Here is a 22702-nt window from a genome sequence, read left to right as displayed (position 1 = left end):
TGTTATAGACATTTTTGTGCCTCACAACATGGAGCATGAAATGTCAATAATCTGAGGGATCCAAAGTCCCCAAACATGTTGTTCTTACCCTTAGAGGAACAAGGTCAGCAAACCACAGCTCTGCAAATCAGTCTTCCACTGAAAAAACACTCAAAATAGGTCAATTTTGGATCAAAGCAGCTGCTCCAAAGGGTACCTGCGTTGCATAGCAGGTGCAACAAAGGCTACCTGCGTTGCAAAGCAGGTAGGACAAAGGCTACCTCCGTTGGGCGTAACTGGACATGTGGAGGAATCTTTTTCTCAAAGTGCCAGTGCCCAGGAAGCTTCCAAAAAGGCATGTGATCAAAAGATTCGCCTAATAATGAGTTAAGAGCTTCTAGAACTCCAAGTGGAAGGTAGAAACTCCAAGTGAAGGACTGAAGAACAACTGGAGTTGAAGAGCACAGCAAGTCACACATCAACATGACTTGCCTTCACTCCAAAACTCTATATAAGGATCTCATCCCATGGGATCTGGAGGGCGGAATTCAGTGCAAAGAATCGTTGTTGGTTTGCAGTTGAGAGTATTGGGTGATTGCTTGAGGGAGGTGAAGAAGAGATTTCTCTCCTTCGGGAAGGTGATGCTGGATTGGACCTCGCATGGTTGTATCACCGCCTGAACCTTACTTCCATATATTAATAAAGCATTTGAGGTTCTTCTATTTGCATGTGTTTCAATGATGAATTGTCTTACTTGCATCTTTGATTTATGCTAATCCTTGAATCATTTATGCATGCATGCCTCTTGTAGTTTCCTTTTCTTGTCTTATTTGTAGGATCTCGTGTAGCTGGGCCCGTGAAAAGACTTGGAGCTGGGAGCAAGCGGCAAACAAAGGAGATAGGATCGACCATTTGCGCAAGACATCGGTAAGTGGATCTATCCCTTTTATCTCTTGCATGTCATAAAGAAGAAACTTTAGATTGCTTTGCTTTTAGCTGTTGCAAAGGAACTGTCATCCTTAGAGTGGGTTAGGGTCATTCCGAGTTGGATACTTTCCCCCACAACAACATATCACTACTTTATTGGTCTACTCCAAGGGTTAAAGGTCATATGTCTCTGCATATCAGCCACCATACATGCTTTTGACCATTGTCATATCAAACGAAAGGTGCAAGGTGTTTAACATAGTTTAAAATTTCACATATTCATGCACCTTAAGCTATTAATTGATTTCCAAGTTTAGATCTGCCCTCAAAATGCATGATATTTAAAAAAATTGGTGATTTTTGAATAAATTTGGTGTTTTGGTCCCAATTACAACTACCAAATTCAAATGATCATAACTTTTCATCTTGGAAGAGTTTTTCCAAGTGTAATATACTATTGGAATGGCCTCAGAGAGGACTATCCAATCATACCACCCATAAACTCATTAGGACATCATGGCCTCAGATAGGACTATCCAATCATACCACCCATAGACTCATTAGGACATCATAGCTTTAACCAAAAAAAAAAATTACTTCATTTGATAAGGTCGTGCACGAGATCGGACTACCACTTTGATTCATGAGTGATATTGCTTCTTTGTTAAACATGCCCTTTGAAATCAATGGTATTGATTTTCATCAATGAAAACACTATGTCCAATAGTTTATCCACTTCAATAATGATCCTAAATAAATTATTATGCCCATTGTCTACTTCACTAAAAGAGTAGAAGTGATGTCTACCTTTGAAAATACTTCTAAAATGACAATGTTTTTAGGATTATAATATTCATCATCATTATTAGTCGTAGTCTAGTCAACCTGGAGTGCAGGGTACATAATTCTCTTTTAATATCCTATTCATAAGTCAAGAAGACTAATTTGAATAATCAGATTCATATTGTGTATCTATATACTATTATAAAGAAGTGTTTTCCTCTCAAACATAGTTTAATTCGCACAGCAAATTCTTTTAAGTGTAGTATTATTGGCCTAGATAGCAAATGTTATGTGTCAAACTACTTGATAAATATTAAAACCAAAAGAAGTGAATGAGTGAATAAAGCCTTTTTGATGGGGTAACCTTCAAAAATGAATATCCAAATGCACAATGTAACAAGATTGTTCAAATCAATCTCCTTGATTAATAAATATGAGATAAAGAGGGCATGATGTATTCTACACTCTAGGCTAATCTAACCAACCAATATAATAATAATAATGAATGGGGTTTAAGACATTGATAAATTCTCTTATTTCTTAACCATGTCATCAATCACTTTAATGGTCCTAAGAAATTTTCCTCTAACTAAATCAAACATTTTGAAAATCGAGTATTGCAAGTGGTGTATTCATGGTTACGATTAACGCACATAAAGTCACCTCCCTATATTACTTACATATGAACAACTGAGGCTATTATCAACATCCTTAAGATATTTTTTAGTGGATGATTAATGAAAATAAGAAAAACTAAAATGTAATGATATTCTCGTAAATATGGAACTATTAGACATCTTTTAACAATACCATGGGCTTCATGCATTTTCAACTCATTTATGTGTGGGCTTCATGCATTTTCAACTCATTTATGGGTGGTAGTTTTTTCGATATAATGTGAGATCCTCGCTCTTTGTTTAGAAATCAAGTTCTTTCGATAGAATGTGAGATCCCCCCTCTTTGTTTAGAAATCAAACCTTTTCCTGATGGCAATAACAAACAATAATGAATTTCGCAATGGCCAACATGTCTCCGCAGACTTGAACCCACATTACTTGAGACAGAAATTCTGAACCATACCACTTGAGCTAAGTTCCTTTGATACAAGAAATAATTCTAATATTTGCACCTAGCTTTTTATTTCTTTTTATTTGCATTTGTTTTCTTATTTTTAGGTATTCATTTATATTCATGCATTACATTTATTTTTCATTTTCTTTTTGTTTCTTGAGGTTTGTAAATAACTCTTGTGACATTTATTTTGCCAAAAGTGATAGTTATTAGATGTATAATCACACCTTAATTATGTGGGTCATTTACTTAGCATTATTTAGTCAATTCCCGGGTGGGAAAACCAACAATTAGATTGAATATGATGTAATGATTAGTTTACTTTAGATTCATCTAGATCTCTAACTATTTATCACTTATTAAATAAATTATACAACATTTAAGAACTCCTTTTATTAAAAAATATTTGTAAGTTAAATTTTTATAATGGTAATTTAATATTTAAATTTATACACACCATATATATATATGAAATTGATATAGTCGACTCTAAATCAATCATTGAATACAAATTTGATTATTTGAGAAACACTAAGATAGGAAATCATACAACGTATTTGGCCCTAAATGAAAAAATAAAGAAACAAGTTGACAAGCAAGGCGAATCGATGCATAATTACAATTAAATAGGGCATGCCGAACAAAATAAATAAAGTATCCACAATCAGCCACGTTAGACATGTTTGAAATTTGCATTTATTTTCTAAAGAGAAAAATCAATTTTCAGATGCGCAACCCTTCTCCCAATTAAAAAAAGGAAGGAAAAAACCTCTGTAGCGTCGTTTTAAACGCGACATGTCTTTGATATATAGAGCCAATAATGAGGCAATGCATAACTGTTATGAAGTCTGTTTGCAGGCTTATTGAACAATGAAAAGTGAAGAGATTCGATTCCACAAGAACTCGTGATGACCGTTCATTGATACAACTTTAATGAAATTGACATTAATGAAACAGATTCCGCAATACCTGTGATTACCCGTTCATTTAGTGTGGGGCTTTAACCAAATTGGTATTACATCGTCTCGTGAGATGTTAAAATTTCGAAAAATATCAGCACGCTTCTTGCCGTTTCTGGAGCATTGGGTTACTGTTTGGTTTTTTATTCCGTCAATGCAATGACGATTATTACTGTTTGGACTCTCCAACTTTCTACATGCTAGAAATAGCTTTTTCAAGCGAATCCCGACTTGATATAAGCATCACGACCGCCGCTATACAGTCCATGTCGTCTGGTCGAGACTATTTTTACGTGAATCCAGCATCTGGCCGCTTATTTAACACTCAACTAAAATACTGGTCACGTGTACGCACATTCCAGGAATTTAACTTGCTTTATTATTAAAAAACATTTATCAGAACAGACTCTATCTGTCAAAGTGCATTGTCTAATTCATAAATAATAGAGCCAATATTTAAATAATAAGTTAATGCATAACTGTTATGAAGTCTGTTTGCAGGCTAATTGAACAATGAAAAGTGAAGCTATTCGATTCCACAAGAACTCGTGATGACCGTTCATTGATACAACTTTAATGAAATTGACATTAATGAAACAGATTCCGCAATACCCGTGATTACCCTTCATTTATTGTGGGGCTTTAACCAAATTGGTATTACATCGTCTCGTGAGATGTTAAAATTTCGAAAAATGTCCGCACGCTTCTTGCCGTTTCTGGAGCATTGGGTTACTGTTTGGATTTTTATTCCGTCAATGCAATGACGATTATTAGAAATTTATAAAAAGTCGCAATCCTAGGACTCTCCAACTTTCTCCATGCTAGAAATAGCTTTTTCAAGCGAATCCCAACTTGATAGAAGCATCACGACCGCCGCTATACAGTCCATGTCGTCTGGTCGAGACTATTTTTACGTGAATCCAGCATCTGGCCGCCTATTTAACACTCAACTAAAATACTGGTCACGTGTACGCACATTCCAGGAATTTAACTTGCTTTATTATTAAAAAACATTTATCAGAACAGACTGTATCTGAATTATTTTAATTAAAAAATATAAAAAACAAAATTCCAAATTATAAAATGTTGGAGATCAGATGCACAGTAAATAATAAAACATATATATAGCTATAAAATCATGTACAGGCAACACAAGAATTTAACGTGGTTCACCCAACCAATCTGGGCTACGTCCACCAAATATAGGCATCGACAATTCTTATTAATCAAACAGGAAATTACATAAATCAAATCCTCTCAAACTCTCACACTACAAAAACAATCCGTATGGATACATGTTTTATAGCAAGGAGAATCTAACTGCCTCATAAATCCTCTCACATCAAATTTAGGATGCATTAACTCCCTCCCAACAACCTGGAGCTAATCTAGCAACCAATTCCTATTGTTGTCACACATTACAGATTTTTGCCTAATTTATGAAACAGAAAATCTCAACAATCTCCACCTTGACAACAATTAGCCTGATGCCCTGTTTGTTTATTATTTTATCTTTTCTGCAAGCCAAGAGAAGCCAAACACCAGCGTAGCTTCTCCAACAAAACTGGTTTCATGAACATGTCTGCACAGTTTTCTTTTGTATGCACCTTTTCAAGAGAGACTCCCCTTTCAGTGATAACCTGTCTTACAAAATGGTACTTAATTGGAATATGCTTTGATTTACTATGATAGGCCGGATTCTTAGCCAAATGTATTGCACTTTGACTATCACAAAGTAACCTGATGTTGTCCTGTAAACTACCAAACTCACCAAGCAAACCTTTCAACCAAACCGCCTCTTTGCAAGCATGCGAAGCAGCAATGTATTCTGCTTCAGTAGTAAATAAAGCAACAATATTCTGTAGCTTTGACATCCAGCTAATAGCTCCACCTGCAAGAGCAAAGACGTACCCTGAAGTTGACCTTCTCTTATCCAAATCCCCTGCAAAATCGGAATCAACATATCCGCAAACAAATTCACTACTCTTATTGTAAGTGATACAATAACTACTTGTGCCTCTCAAATACCGAAGCACCCATTTCACTGCTGACCAGTGCTCTTTACCCGGATTTGCCATATACCTGCTGACAACTCCAACTGCATGTGAAATATCTGGCCGCATACACACCATCACATAAATTAAGCACCCTACTACATTAGCATATGGAATTCGAGACATATAATCATTTTCTTCATCTGAATTGGGACATAAACTCGAAGAAAGCTTGAAATGGGAAGCGAGAGGGACTGACACAGGCTTCACGTTATTCATACCAAACCTCAAAAGTATTTTCTCAATATACTTTTGTTGTGATAGCCATAGCTTACCATTGCTCCTGTCTCTGAAAATCTCCATGCCCAAAATCTGTCTTGCTGCTCCTAGATCTTTCATATCAAACGTCCTTGCCATCTGAGCCTTCAACCTGTTGATTTCTTCTATGCTTTTGCTTGCTAAAAGCATATCGTCAACATACAATACCAAGATAATGAATATGCCATTTTTAAATTGCTTAAAATAAACACAATGATCATATTCACTTCTAACATATTTCTGACTCAACATGAAAGAATCAAACTTCTTATACCACTGTTGAGGCGACTGCTTCAGGCCATATAATGACTTCTTGAGCCTGCAGACAAATTTCTTATTGCGATGCTGAACAAACCCTTCCGGTTGTTCCATAAAAATTTTCTCATCTAAGTCTCCATGTAGAAATGCAATCTTAACATCTAATTGCTGCAACTTTAAATCAAGCAAAGCCACTAATGCTAACACAATTCTAATTGAAACAATTTTAACTACTGGTGAAAAAATCTCATGAAAGTCAATAGCGGCTTTCTGAGAAAACCCTTTTGCAACCAGCCGCGCTTTGTACCTGTCTTCCGTATCATTCAAACCCCGTTTCAGCTTGAAAACCCATTTACACCCCACAGTTTTCCTGTCTTTCGGAAGCTCAACCAGATCCCATGTGCCATTCTTACCCAAGGCCATCATTTCGTCCTTCATGGCTGCTTTCCACTTATCACTTTTCGAACCTTCTATTGCTTCCTGATAGCACAGAGGTTCATCTTCATTAGCAGTAAATGCAACAAAAGTGACATAATCATCATACCTTCTCTGTGGCCGTTTGATTTTTGTCAAGCTCCTTAATGATGTTTCTGGCGCTTCGTCGATTGGCTGACTACCATCTGTAGGAACTTCTTGATGACCAGTATTTGAAACCTGTTCATGATCTATACATGAACCCTGTTCATGTTCTGATTCTGAAACCTGTTCATGACTAGTATCTGAACTATGGTCATCATGACTATCATTAGAAATGCTATCAAACTGAATGTGCTGAAAATCAGATACATCATCATGTTTCAATCTACTATCTACATCTAACTGTACAAGAGAGGATTCATTAAACTTTACATCTCTGTTGATGATGATTTTGCGGGTAGTAGGATCCCACAATCTATATCCCTTTGTTCCAACACCATACCCAACAAAGATATACCTTTTAGACTTTGGATCTAATTTAGTTCGCTGATGTTTAGGCACTAGAGCATATGCATCACAACCAAACACTCTGAGTTTAGAATAGTCACAAGGGTGTCCTTTCCATACCTCTTGCGGAATCTTGCAGCCTATCGCCGTTGATGGAGATCGGTTTATCACATAACAAGTTGTTGCCACTGCTTCCGTCCACAACTCCTTTTGCAACCCGGCGTTACTCAGCATACTCCTTGCTCTCTCTAGAAGAGTCTTGTTCATGCGTTCAACAACTCCATTCTGCTGAGGAGTATAAACCGTGGTCTTATGTCTCTCGATCCCTGCATCCTTGCAATAGCTGTCAAACTCCTTGGAAGTAAACTCACCACCATTGTCAGTTCTTAAACATTTTATTGTTCTACCAGTGTTGTTTTCTACCAATGCTCTAAACTGCTTGAAAACTGAAAAAACATCAGACTTCCTTTTCAACATGTAGACCCACACTTTCCTAGAAAAGTCATCAATGAATGATACAAAATATGATGAACCACCATATGAAGTTGTAGGAGCTGGACCCCAAACATCTGAATGGATATAATCAAGTATGTCTTTACTAGTATGTTTGTCTGTTTTAAACTTTTGTTTACTTTGTTTTCCAAACAGACAATGCTTACAGAAATCTAACTTTCCATATTTTAGATTTGGAAGTAACTTGCGATCAGCCAAAATTTTTAACCCTCTTTCACTCATATGCCCCAATCTTTGATGCCATAAGTGAATGGAACTACTGTCATGTTCAGACACCGTAGACACATAATCTGACCCTGTACTTCCTTCTAACTGAAATAGATTTCCTACCTTCTTAGCTTTCATAACTAGTAAAATACCTTTGTAAATTTTCATTACTCCACCTTGAATTACAGTTTTATATCCATTTGAATCAAGTGCTCCTAATGAAATCAAATTTTTTCTTAAATCTGGTACATGCCTCACATCAGTTAATATTTTTGTTGTCCCATCAAACATTTGCAGTTGTATACTCCCAATTCCCACAATATTACATGTTACATCATTACCCATGTACACAACACCATCATCAATTGATTTATATGTCTTAAACCATTATTTATGGATACACATGTGGTTTGATGCACCGGAATCTAACAACCAATGTTGACCATGATTTGACACATTAACTGATAATACTTCATCACTCATACCTGAACCAGAGGTCGAACCTGTATCTGTCGTATTTTCCTCCTTCTTTTCTGTCGAATAATCTGCTTTAGAAGTTTGTTGTTGTTGCTTCCAACAGTCCTTCTTTAAATGCCCTGATTTGCCACAGAACCAACACTTTAGCTTACTCTTCTTCCCTTTTGACTTTGAACGTGAGTCGCTCGGCCTCCTGGAGTGTCTTTCTTTCGAACGACCTCTAACCATCATAGCTTCTGATGTAGAGGTTTCGAAATGCGACCTTCTCCTTGTTTCTTCCGATAATAAGGATGCAACTACATCATCAAACTCAATAGTTTCCGATGAACTAAGACTTATAGAAGTAACAAAATGATCCCATGATTCGGTCAACGAGCACAATAAAGTAATAACTTTATCCTCGGATTGAATATTTACTTCTATACTTTGTAATTGCACAAGAAGAGTATTAAAAGCACTTAAATGATCAGCAATCGATGTACCTTCCTTCATTCGCAAACTGTACAAATGTCGCTTCAGGAGAATCCTATTGGTTAAGGATTTGGTCATGTACAGTTTCTCCAGTTTCGTCCACAAACCAGCAGCTGTTGTCTCCGACACGATATTAAACAGGACATCATCATCTAGACACAGTCGAATAGCACTTATCGCTTTTTCATCCATCTCGGCCCACTCATTATCTGTGATGTTGTAAGGCTGTTTGGATTTGCCCAACAACGCCTTTGCCACACCATGTTGGACAAGCAAATCGTACATTTTCACCTTCCAGATCTCGAAATTATTTTTGCCATTAAACTTCTCAATTTCAAACCGGGCACTTTGAGTTTTCGCCATCTTATATCAGCAAAAAACACAATAATCTCCAAAACTCAACTTTTAAATACCAGCAATTAAAAAACTGCCTATGCCTTATATGCCTTTGCTATTTAAAAAAAAACTTTCAAATCGACTGCTCCACGACAACCCATTTGTAAATGATTTTGCTCCTTTTTAAAAGACCAATTTTCAAACAAAAACACCGAATGTGGTTTGCACTAAACAAATGAAACTGTTTGGAGCCTCCCTACGCTTTTCACTATTAATTGGACTTTGCTTGCTTTATTAAAGTAGGTCTTTGAGATCACACGGAATGTTAACCAGAGTAGATATGAAAGTTGTGGCATTTGCTAGAAGAGTAAAAGGATTTGGTGTTATAATATTTTAGAACCATTTCATTGATGGCCATATAAACACATTCACTAATCACTATTCATTTTTAACAGCGATACAGTCCCGTTTCATTGATGGCGCATACAGTGCATATAAAATATTGTATATAAATCTATACTTGTTGATGCGTGGGCGCTCCTCTACCCGCATATATGACAACACATAAAACCTCAAAAGTGCATACCTCCACGCAGTTTTTGGACTATCCGCACCAGCAGCGAATGGACTATCCGCACAGTTGTATACTTCACACAGCGCACAGGTATAATACAGATTCAACGCACAGCCCTACGCACTAGCAATTCTACAGATCACCAGGCAACACCTCCATGCACGTGCCACGCCTCCAAACGCAGACTCTAGCATCAAGCAGCGTTTAGTTACACGCAGACTCCAGCACGCACCTCAATCTATGCACAATCTGTATGGAACAAACTTAATCTCTGCGCAGGTTGGACAGCAGTCCAACACGGCCACGCAGCGGTCGAATACCTCTCAATACCAGCACCTCCAACTCGCTCTGATACCACTTGTTGGAGATCAGATGCACATCAAATAATAAAACATATACACAGCCATAAAATCATGCACAGGCAACACTAGAATTTAACGTGGTTCACCCAACCAATCTGGGCTACGTTCACCAAACATAGGCATCGGCAATTCTTATTAATCAAACAGGATATTACATAAATCAAATCCTCTCAAACTCTCACACTACAAAAACAATCCATATGGATACATGTTTTATAGCAAGGAGAATCTAACTGCCTCATAAATCCTCTCACATCAAATTTAGGATGCATTAACTCCCTCCCAACAACCTGGAGCTAATCTAGCAACCAATTCCTATTGTTGTCACACATTAGAGATTTTTGCCTAATTTATGAAACATAAAATCTCAACATAAAATAATCAGAATATTGGTAAAAACAACGGTCTTTTGTCGACCTGGGTAGCAAAAGTGGCGATGTGGAATGAAGTCACGGAACCTGGAGATTTTGAGTTTGAATCTTGTACTACCATCCCGTAGCTAGGTGAATAATAAACATGTAAACTCAAAAATCAAAAAGTCTTACTCAACTGAAAAAAAAAAAAAAAACAACTCCACAACTCCCTTTTGATTATTATTGAAATTAAAATTAGAATTTCAAAACAGCTTTATCTATTGAATTTTGATAGTTTTTACACTTCTTCAACTCATCTTCACAATTTCAAAAAAAAAATTGAAAATTTTGAAAGTTTTACGATTTATTATAAGTGCATTCGACGATACATTGTTTATATTGTACCTGCTGTCTTTCTGGGCATTTTGTTTCTCATATAAGTAAAAAAAATTATAGTTTTATCTACCTTTTATAACTATAAAGTGTAAACATGGTCAAAGAATATTTGAATAGTGTAATGTTATAGAGGATGTCCATTACATATCATATAAATGTTGTTCAGCGTTTTTAATGGTAAAACTTACCATTCTCCCTCCCTCCAGCCCTTTCTTTGTGTGGGAGAACCATCAACGTTTTAAAAGGTTTGGTCTGGTTTGGTTTTTCGTTTTTCTTTTCTTTTTAACCTATTCTTCTTAAACATTTTAAATTGTAACTTTAATGAAAAGATTATAAACTCTATGTTCATACCGAAGGAGATATCTATTTATTGATTTTTTCAACTTATATGAACTTCGTGGTTAATCTGATTTACTTTTCTTTATCCATGATAATGGAATTCCGATGTTATGGTTTTAATTAAACAAATTGGGTCTTTATATTTGTTATCCCCATTTATATTTATTATATTATAAATAATTCATTATAATTTTGTTTTTATTAAACAGATTACGAATAAGTTTTTTAAAATAATATATTAAAAAATTAAATTAAAATAAATAGGGATTATAAATTAAAATTCATTTTTATGAGATAAATTAAAATGATTATAATTCATATTTTTAATCGTTATATTTTAAAACTTCATAAACACACATTTTTTAAAGATGCAATGTTTAATAATATGTGTTTTTTTTAAGAGGTTATAAGTTAAAATCTAGACGAGATAGAGTATGTACACCTCTGTAAATTTTAGTAGTCAAATTAATCTTTCCAAGTGCAAAAATTTCCTCAAATTTTGGACTCAAGAAAAGGTCCACATTTCTGAGAGATTTTATTCATCTAGCCACTTGGTAGATCTTGAACTAAGATGAATCTATATTAGTAAGGCACTCCTTGGACACCTAGAGGTTATATGTTAGGGATAGAAATCAACCCCATGTCATGTGAGTACGAAACCTGCCTAGTTTTCAATTCGTCTAATGTTTCTTTCTCTCTCACACACACACAAAATAGTGTGCTCTTTTATAACTTAAGTTAATACTCATAAATAATTAGTATGAAGAAGATACAAAATAAATTTAAATTTGATAAAAAAAAATGGGTATTCATCTAGCTACTTGGTAGATCTTCGACTAAGATGAATCTATATTAGTAAGAAACTCCTCGGACACCTAGAGGTTATATGCTAGGGATAGAAATCAACCCCATGTCACATGAGTACAAAACCTACCTAGTTTTCAATTCCTCTAATCTCTCTCTCTCACACAAAATAGTGTGCTTTTTTATAAGTTAAGTTAATACTAATAAATAATTAGTATAAAGAAGATAGAAAATAAATTCAAATTTGATACAAAAAAAAATGGATTTTATGTAGTGGAAAAAATTTCAATACAAGTAGACTTAAGGGTATCCCTCAATTAATTAATGTTAATTTGGAGAGTAGAACCTTATTGCACACAAAATAATGTTTCTAGTGCTCTATTCATCAATATAATTGTACAAATATAGATATAATAAGCTTGGTCTCAAGATATACAAAATATCTTGGTGACATTATCCTGTCATTGAGAAAAATCTCAACCGCACAACCATATAGAAAGCTAACTAGTTGGAGAGAATATATCAAACCAACTAGGCCTCAACAACCTTCTAAATGATAGGAATAAGCTCTCTAAAACAAATCTATCCAATAATGACCAATAATCTCAACCATAAAATATGATCACACATATAAGATAAGTGTTAGTTATATAGTCTAACACTCCCCCTTAATGACTAATTGTCTTAATCTCCATCTGTTAAGGTCTTCATCTACATCATCTTTATAACACATGCGTCAATACAAAGTGAAGAACCTCCTATTCAAAAATTATATCTTTAGTCCAACGTGGATATTTCACATCACAAAATTGTCAATGTCTATATAAAGAAACAACCATCCACCAGGGTGTATAGGTAACCAACACTCTTACCTCGATCATGCAAACATCACCAAATTGTGAGTGTCCATATAAGGGAACAACCATCCAATAAAGTAACCACTGCAACCCCCTCAAATAGGATGTCCCTTTATGTACATGATTCATTCAACTTATTAATGAACTCCCCTTATGTAAAGCTTCACGTGCTAGAGTATACAATCAACTTCAATAGTAAAATATCTATTCCATATTCCATATACCAATTTGGTGTCCATAACCTTAAAATTATTTTATTATTACTATTATTATAATAATAATCAATACTTTGAATATCATAGTAAAAACTTAAATTAAAAAATTATAAATATGTATAAAAAAATGAGAAGGGGATATGTATGTAGCTATGACAATTTTAATAAAATTAAAAATAATACATTTTTATCTATAGAGATTTGAAATTTATATAAAATATTAATTGAAATCTCTCTAGTGCAATCTTTACTTCAAGTTTTCGACGTAAAAGAAAATTCGTAACTTGAGATATTTGATACCTCTCACAACCACATAGTAAAAGTAAAATTAAAATAGATATATGTCTATAATATTTATTATATATGACAATAATCTTCTTAGTCAAATGTTATTATTATAGAGAAATCATTTTTATTTTTTCCGTTTATATTTTTTCATTTCTATGGTTGGAAACATAATCTTTGAATTATATAAATTTGGTATAATCACTTAAATGAAAAGAGAAAAACATTAAATGAAAACAAACAATTATAGAGATCTACAAATCTTCTTAAAATATAAAATAAAAAACCACAAAAAAAATATTTATATATATGTTTTTGTGAATAATATGTATCGCACCATTTATGCAAATTATTCTATTATTTCTATATATTTTTTCCAAAATAGTTTTAGAGACATGATGCATGGACATCGTGACCACTCGTTTTTTATGGTCTTCTTTAACCTAAGTGCTCCTTATGCATGTTGGGTGAACATCATGGATATTGTGTGTACTTAACCTTCGCTATTCTTCTCCTGTGTGACGTGGGAGCTCCATACACTATGGTGACCACTCGGTTTTTATGGTCTTCATTAACCTAAGTGCTCCTTATGCATGTTGGGTGATCATCATGGATATTGTGTGTACTCAAACTTCGGGATTCTCTCCCCGTGACGTAGGAGCTCCACATACTACGTTTTAGAATCAATCAAATGCCTCGTAATGTTAGAGAAAGAGAGAGTTGCCGAAAGCACACCTGAGCTTCTAGTTTCGACGGTAATCCTATCTATTAGCGCCAACAAAGATAACACTCCCTAGGGAAGGCGACCAGTATTGCACATAGTTTCAACTTTCATCCTCTTAGAGACAAAGTGCTACATATATATCGAACTTCTATAGAAGCAATCCATTAAATTACCGTTGCTTCCCTGACATCGTAATCATGGAGCTCTGGTTCCCCACCATTTGTCCACATGGAGCTCTGCTTCCTCACCATTTGTCCACTGAAATTTAATGTGGCGAGAGAATGTTGATGCCACTCAATTTTAATGTGGCAAGAGAATGTTGGTACAGACTAGGGCAATTATGGAACATCAACACGACTTTCCCCATTGATTCTCATGACCTTGGGAGAATGGAAATGGGAATGGATGTTACCAACAAGAGATTCAAGTCACAAACACGGTTGTCCAACCATTTGCTTGTAAGCGGTGTTAGCTTGACAAACTCTATTGATAGAATTTGATCTGGGAGTAGGAAAATTGTCTAGTTCAAATTGTTCTTCTATCTCCTCCTTAGGCAGCAGAGGGGAGAGACTCGAAAGTTGGTATCAGTGATGTACTCTACCAACATACTCGATCACATAAGGTTTCTATGAGAGGATGGAGGATGTCCGATGGGGCTCTGCACTGTCATATTTTCCACCAATCGGTGGGGTTGTGCACTGTCACATTTCTTTGTCTTGACATTTTCTTTTGACTAACTACTACCACCCCTGAATCTAGCGTTTCGTCATTATGAAATTTTGACACCTTACTGCTCTGTGCTTGTCAGCTCTTCCATTGCACACTAGTTTCTATGAAGAAAGTCTCGTGTCTGGAAACCCTAGTGAGCCCTCGACAGTTGTCTAGCTAGTAATAACACAATTCCACTCTGTGGTATTCTATCATGCATAGTTTGCATAGTCCTAAGTTTTGTCGCTACTTCTCAAGTGTTATCTTTACATTATCCATGCAGGGCTTGTGAGTTTGCTCTCGTAAAAAACCTCTCCATTTGGGTTTCTCCATCCATGACACCCAAATTGAGTGCTTTGGACCATCGGATGTCTCGAAAAGTTTTGCTTTTAGGTTGTGAAATTGGTAGTATGCCTACAACTCTATGAAATAACTAAGAAAGGGAGAGTTAGCTTTCAGCTTTTCATTGTCCTCAAAATTTTATTCACAAACATGGCACAAAGTAAACATGAACCTAATCAATGCGCAACTAAAAAGTAATAACGTTCATACAATTGGAGCAATGATAGAAGTAATGATGTGATGGTATCGTAAAATCACAAATTATCGATGAATCATGCATTGGCGCTCTTGGTAATCTTTGACATGTACATTCTCTCTGTCTACACCGAAGATTTTACCATACTTTATTTTGCACAAAATTGTAGGTGATAGCATAGATGTTCATTGTGCTTGATAGGCGGTAGAGTAGACGAAATATTGGAACACACTAGTGGATGTCCCACAAGGTTTCTATATTAATTAATTCCCACGACATAAAGCTAATTTTGGATGGTTTCTTGGACTGATATCAAAATTTGATGGCCACTACAAATTGTATAATGTATTGCAAGTGGAAACAATCCCCCAGGAGCCCAATGAGGAATCAAAATGAGAATGGGTTGGAAAGAAGGCCAAAAGCAAGGATGCTAGAGAGAGAGGTAATTCATGTAGAAGTACGAGTAGTTCTTGCAGATCCTGGTGACAACTTCTACGACGAATGAGGGATATTCTAGGAATTTATGGTTTGTGTCCTTCGGTCATGGCCTCGTTTGGGAAAGGCCATTGTTGGTGCCTTCCAAAAGCCGTCAAACGAAAGTATGAATGAAGGTCAATGGAGTTTTCATTGTTGCAAGCACTATGGCTAGATATAACAATGCTAGAATAGGGTTATATATTGCGTGTATACTACTGCCATTGTTTAGTTCTTGCTTGCATTAGAGCCTGTAAGCTATGTTACCAAAAACGGGAAATGGGAAATGGAACGAGAAATGAGAACGATCCGAGAAAGAGAGTTTGCAGGTTTCGTGTATAAGAAACGAGGAGCGAGAAAAAGCAAGATTAAAGGTTAACAATATAAAACACAACATTAATCATAAAAATTTAGTGTTTCTGCATGTGAATTTTTAAAGAAACATTTATAAAAGAGTGATTTACTTTTACTCACAAAATGCTAATGTTTCCACACGTGAAGTTCTAAAGAAACATTTAAAAATAGTGATTTACTTTTAAGAAAGATGTCATAATTTGCCAAATCCAAAAGATTAGCCAATCATTAATTCCAAATAATTAGCAAACATTTATGAGAATAAGAGATTTGAAATAAATAATTAAATGTATCTTTAAAGCCACTTCTAGCAATTCATATGCAAAAGACAAATAAACTTAATAATTTAGATTATCAAGTTCATTTTCTAGAATGGTTGTTGAGCTTGACCCAATTCCAAAAGCAATATTATGGTCAGTAGACTTCTTGGTACTATCAAGCATGTCTTCAACTTTGCCTTGTATCACCTCAAGTGGAAGCTCATCATCTCCATCATCTTGTGAACCACCATAATCCCACATTCTAGTGGGTCCAGTTTTATACTCTAGTTGTTGTCGAGACAACAAGCGTAGATTTGAGTGTACAAACACCAAATCTTGTGCTTTTTTTTTGTACCTAGGCAATTCCTCTTTGATGAATGTATAAAGACATATTCACTCCAATTTCTTTCACATGCAGATGGACAAGTAACCCGTAAAACAAAATTAACATTATGTTAGCAATAGACATTTGAAATCTTAAAAGGAAAATAATAATAAATGAACATTAGACTTAATTTCTTAAACAATAAATCAATACATTAAAGATATTCAGTATTGATCATACCTGTGAAAGAAAACAGATAGCCAAACTATGAAGCAAGGGATTCCCTGTAACATATTTCATCCAAAAGTCTATGGGTCCAAGTTTTTCTCTATTGTATGCACAGCCTTCATTTGCAAAGTGGTCTTCCGATCTCAAGTACTTTCCCAACTCAATTCGTAAAGTAGTGCGATCCTGACAATCGTAACACCTACCTATAAAAGTGTTCAAATTTTGTATCACCTCCACATCTGTAGATGGTTTCTTGTGAAACCATTTAGGATTGAGTAAGAATGAAATTCAATGAAGAGGGCTATGAAGAATTTTCCACCTTGTCAAACTAAGTTCCCACACTTCATTTCTAGTGTCTTTGTTAATCCTAGAATTTTCATCTTCCATTATATCACGAAGTTTCTCTCTCATTTGATCCATACTCTCAAAAACATCCTGTAAGCCTATCAAATATGCGAATGATGGAAACAATAGGTGTGATCAAGGTGACAATATCCTCCACTCTCCTCCAAAATCCCTCTAAAGAAATGCCAATAATAACGTCCTCAACATTTGGGCCATCTACAATATGAGAACCCTTCCATCTCTGCCAATCCATTGATACCACCATCTCTCTCAAAGATTGATGCATTTTAATAAGGCGTTGAAGCATGATGAATGTAGATACAAATCTAGTCTCAGCACATCAAAGACGCTGAATATTTGCATATTTCCTATAAATTGCTATGAATTTTGCATGATTAGCAATAAAATTTTGTAGCATATTTGTTTCATTTATAATTTTCCCAACCCATGCAATATTATTAATATCTTTCAGGAGAAAATTCATGCAGTGCAGAGAACAAGGAGTCCGAAAAATTGTTGGATATTCATCCTCAATCAACCCCCCAGCAAGGACATTATTTCAAGCACTATATGTAATAATTTGGACCACATTTTCTCTTCCAACCTCCTCTATTGCCTCTTTGAAGAGATCCATTAGGTATGAACTGTCTTTTGTCTTTCCTGTGGTATCATGGGATTTTAAGAACATAACTCCTTTCGGGAAAGATACCAAAATATTGATAAGGGGACAATGGTTCACATCTGTCCAACCATCTGAGACAATAGAGACCCCAAATTCTTTCCAACTATCTTTAATGCCATGAAGTCGAGCTTCAACCCAAGCCCTCTCTTCAGATAACATTGTCATCCTCATATTTTCATAACTAAGAGGCTTGTAACCTTTAAGGACAGTATTAACTAGATCCCTCGCCATTTCCTTCCAATAAGGAGATCTACAAAAATTTAAAGCTATGTTATTTGTGAAAAGAAATCGCCCAATGAATGCATCAAGATTTCCGCTCCCTTTTACATCCCATAAATTTTCAAGGTGGGAAACTGAAACTTGATGTTGAGAATAAGAGTGTTGACCACCAACTACTAATCCACTAGGATTGTTGTTGGTTTGAATTGAACCTTCAACAATATGTCTCAATTTTTCAAATACATTAAATTGTTTATGTAGAGATGCTTTCTCTGTTTTATGTACACTCGTACATATAACTATTTGTTCTTTTTCCCCATTCCAAGTAAATGCCATCAAACTCTTTCTACACTCCCTATTTTCTGTGTTTTACAATAAGGGCAAAACCAAGACTTTGAACTGCTTGATCCACTTGCTCCTCCACTATAAGATTTAGTGCATTTCACGGCCGCCCATAACCTTGCTTCAAAGGCCTTTTTTGCTTCTTGATATTCTTTGTGTTGGACTTTCTCTTATACTCCTATGGAAGAAGTCTGTTGGGAAAAGGGTGGTCTACTTTGTGAAGCTGGTGAAATTTCTTCCATTGTAATGAAAAATGAGTGGAATAAAGAATAGATAATTCTCTTCCACAACCAATTCTAATCTGCATGGTTTATATTTGAAAACTAATTAAAAAATAAAAAGAAAAATAAAATTGATACTTAATTAGAAAGTACAATTAACAAAGAGTTTGAAGAAATAAATTTATTCACATGCATAGTTTAATGTATTGCATGAGAGAATATACTCATAGAGAAATCATAATTTCATTTGATGTAAAATTAAATTCAAAACCATTAAATTTCATTACTATACTTAAATTTTACAATGTGATATGTAGTAAGTGAAATTCTATTAATTACTTTTAGCTTCAAGATTAAAAAAAGGAAACATAAAATTCCATTAGTGGTACAAAAAAAATATATTTAGTGCCTATTATTCAATTATTTTTCACTTCAATGTTTTTTCTATTATTGTTATTTGATCTTTATGGCTGGAAAAAGTAGTCCCTAACAAATTTTAAGATAAATTTGGAGCATAAACATTAATGAAGTAATTAACAATTGTGAAGGCTAAATTTATGTGCATTTGAAAATAAAATACTATCCAAATGAGTTAAACTAAAGTAATTTTGTGAAAACTGAAAAATCTATAACTATCCATACAATTAAAACTAAAGAAATTGTAAATGATAAATACTTAAGTACTTAAAAAAATAAACTAAAACAATTGTGAACACTTAAATTTTTACATCACTTATAGATAAGTGCTTGTACCATAGGTAAGTGGTAAGTGCTTGTACTAAAAGCATGTACCAGAATCATTTGAGTGCAATAACAATTAAAAAGTATAAAATTGCTTGACAGAATCTGGTACAAAACAAATCAGATAAATTTATCTTAATTTGATGGAAAAAAAGAAAGTGGCCCTTACATTTTGAACATGTGTTTACACTATTTACGAGATTACTATTTATTAAGTTATAAAAGGAAAGAAATTATATTCTTACAAATGACCTTGTCAAACATCAAGAATATAACTAGAGAGCACGTAAGATTATGCAAAATTTCTTCTAACACTCTGGAGTGTTGAAGATAATGGAGAATATCCTAGAATAGGTAGAGTTGGTTCACGTAACCTCAGGATAGGAATTAGTTTCTATTTCTTAGGATGTTGTTCTAACTTCCCTAAAGCCATGTATTCTATTTAATGTGTAATGTTGATGAACAATGTAGAGCATTCTGTAGAGCTAGACTCTCCTGGTTCAGACTCTCTTTCGTAGAGCTGACCAGTAGGTTTTATTTTTAATACAAACATTGTCATTTTTATCATGGTATCAGAGTGTCAGAGCTGAGGAACCTGTACGCTGGCTGGTGGGTGGTGTCTTTGAACCGAAATCATTGTAGGTTTTGAGTGGATAAGAGTGATGATACCATTATTACACTTCTCGGAAATTTTATTTTCGACCGTTGCAGGTTTTCAGTGTATATATGTGACAACCTCAGAAAATTGGTGTATATCCGTGACCGTCTCGGATATTAGGAGTATAACTGCAACGACGTCTCAGAAGATTGATGTATATTTGTGATAGTCTCGGATATTGAGCGTATATCGGTAACGATCGTGTAAATCAAGGGGAAGCCAAGAACAAAGCTGTAGCTGTTAGAGAAGCTGTGTGGGGAAGCCAAGAACAAGGTTGTAGCTAACAATAGAAGGTTGTATAGAGGCTAAGAAGAAAGCCATGGTGATCTGCGGGTGTGTTGCGAGATTAAACAACATTGAAGAACAGTGATCTTTCTCTGTCACAAATCTGGGGTAAATTTAACATCTTTTACCTGTCAATTTTTTTTTTCTAAATCACCAAGATGAATAACAATATATTTGAAGCATGCATGAATGAGCATAACTAGCTCAATGGTTCCAATTATGAAAATTCAAAGTTTAATATACAGACATTGCTAGAAGCTCGGAGTGCTTGGACGATTGTGAATGGGGATGAGACGAGGCCCGCGGCTGGATCGGCATTGATCCCAGATTGGGAGAAATGAGAAAGAAGAGCAAGGACAATGTTAAATATTTCAGTCGAAGACTGCTTTATACCGCACATCAGAGAAGGTAAGTCAGCTAATGAGATCTGGGGAATTCTGAAGGAATTGTATGAGATCAGAAATTCAAATCGTCTTCTGTTTCTCAAGAGTAAGATCTTGTCCATGAAGATGGAGGAGAATGAAACAATTGCTTCATTTGTAGCAAGGATCAAGGATCTGAAAACCAAATTATCAGATATTGGTGATACAATGGACGATACAGATCTTGTAACCATTACAATGAATGGTGTCACTGATGATTATCAAATGTTCATCATTGGGATAAATACCAGAGAGAAGATCCCTCATTTTAAAGAGCTGACAGGTATATTGATGTAAGAAGAAGAGAGGAGATCGACTTTGAAGCCCCAAAGTGCCGATCTTGCATTGATGGTGAGGAAAAACTTCTACAAAGGGAAAGGAGGTCCATAACAGCAAAACGGAGGAAGTTCACAGAAACGACCAAATCTAACCCAAGGTATGCACCCGAATAAAAACTACTCTAAAACTAAATGTTTTTATTGTGGAAAATTGGGTCGTATTGCTAGGGAGTGTAGGAAAAAGAAATATCATGAAGAAAAACAGAAGCTGAAAAGACATGCAGGTCATCTAGCGAATGGTGATTAGGCACAGAATTTAAGATTGTTCATGGCAGATCATGATGAAAATGTTGATGCAGACATCTGGTATGTAGATTCAGGAGCGTCAACACACATGATGGGGAATAAGCACTGGCTGAAGGATTTTAAAGAAATCAACGAAGGCGCACAGATTTACCTAGGTGATGACAGAAGTCATCAAATCAAAGGATGTGGGAAAGTTTCTGTTATTCCACCTGATGGTAATATCAAACAAATTTATAATATAATGTATGTGCCTGGAATAATAGAGAACTTGATTTCTGTATCAATGATTATAGATCAAGATTTGAAAGTTCAATTTTTAAAATCTAACTGCTACATTAAATATATGCCAGATAGCATGAATACAATTGCTACAGGAATCCGAACAAGAGGACTGTACAAGTTGGATGTGAGACCTGCACCGGTTTGAGCATTGACAGCAACGAGCTTGACTACAGAAGGGTTTTGGCATCAGAGATTCGGCCACATCAACTATAATGATTTTTTGTTACTAAAAAGGAAGGAAATGGTAAGAGATCTTCCTATGCTAAAGCAAGTACATAATGACTGTGATGCATGTACTTTAGGAAAAATGCATAGAGAAGAATTCCCTCTTAGAGTAAAAAAGAAATGGAGGGATATACTAGAGTTAGTGCACACAGACCTTTGTTGTCCCATGCAGACAAAATCATTAGGAGGTGCACTGTATTTCCTACTGTTTATTGATAACTGTACGAAGTTCTCTTGGGTGTATTTCTTAAGTAAGAAGAGTCATACATTCTAATACTTTAAGTAGTTTAAAAATATGATTGAAAGACAAACATGGAAACAGATAAAAATTTTCCGATCTGATCAAGGGGGAGAATAAAGGAAAGATGAGCTTATCAGATATTGTGAAGATCATGGAATTTTTCAGCAGTTCACAGTACCGCATACTCCACAACAGAATGGAGTAACAGAAATAAAGAACAGAACTCTATTGGAATGTGCTAGAAGTATGTTGAAAGGTAAAAATCTTTTGAATGGTTTTTGGGCTGAAGCAGTGAATACTGCAGTTTATTTGAAAAATAGGAGTCCTACAAGAAGTCTTGAGTCTAAAACTCCTTTTGAAGCATTATATGGATATAAGCCTGCAATAAAATACTTAAGAATATTTGTATGTAAAGCATTTACCCACATTACATTCATTTATA

The sequence above is a fragment of the Pinus tabuliformis genome, chromosome 9 (genome assembly GCF_031772625.1).
Source record: "Pinus tabuliformis cultivar Carrire ecotype Pingquan chromosome 9, CPIR1, whole genome shotgun sequence".
NCBI classification, from domain to species: Eukaryota; Viridiplantae; Streptophyta; class Pinopsida; order Pinales; family Pinaceae; genus Pinus; species Pinus tabuliformis.
This window is presented reverse-complemented; position numbering follows the sequence as displayed.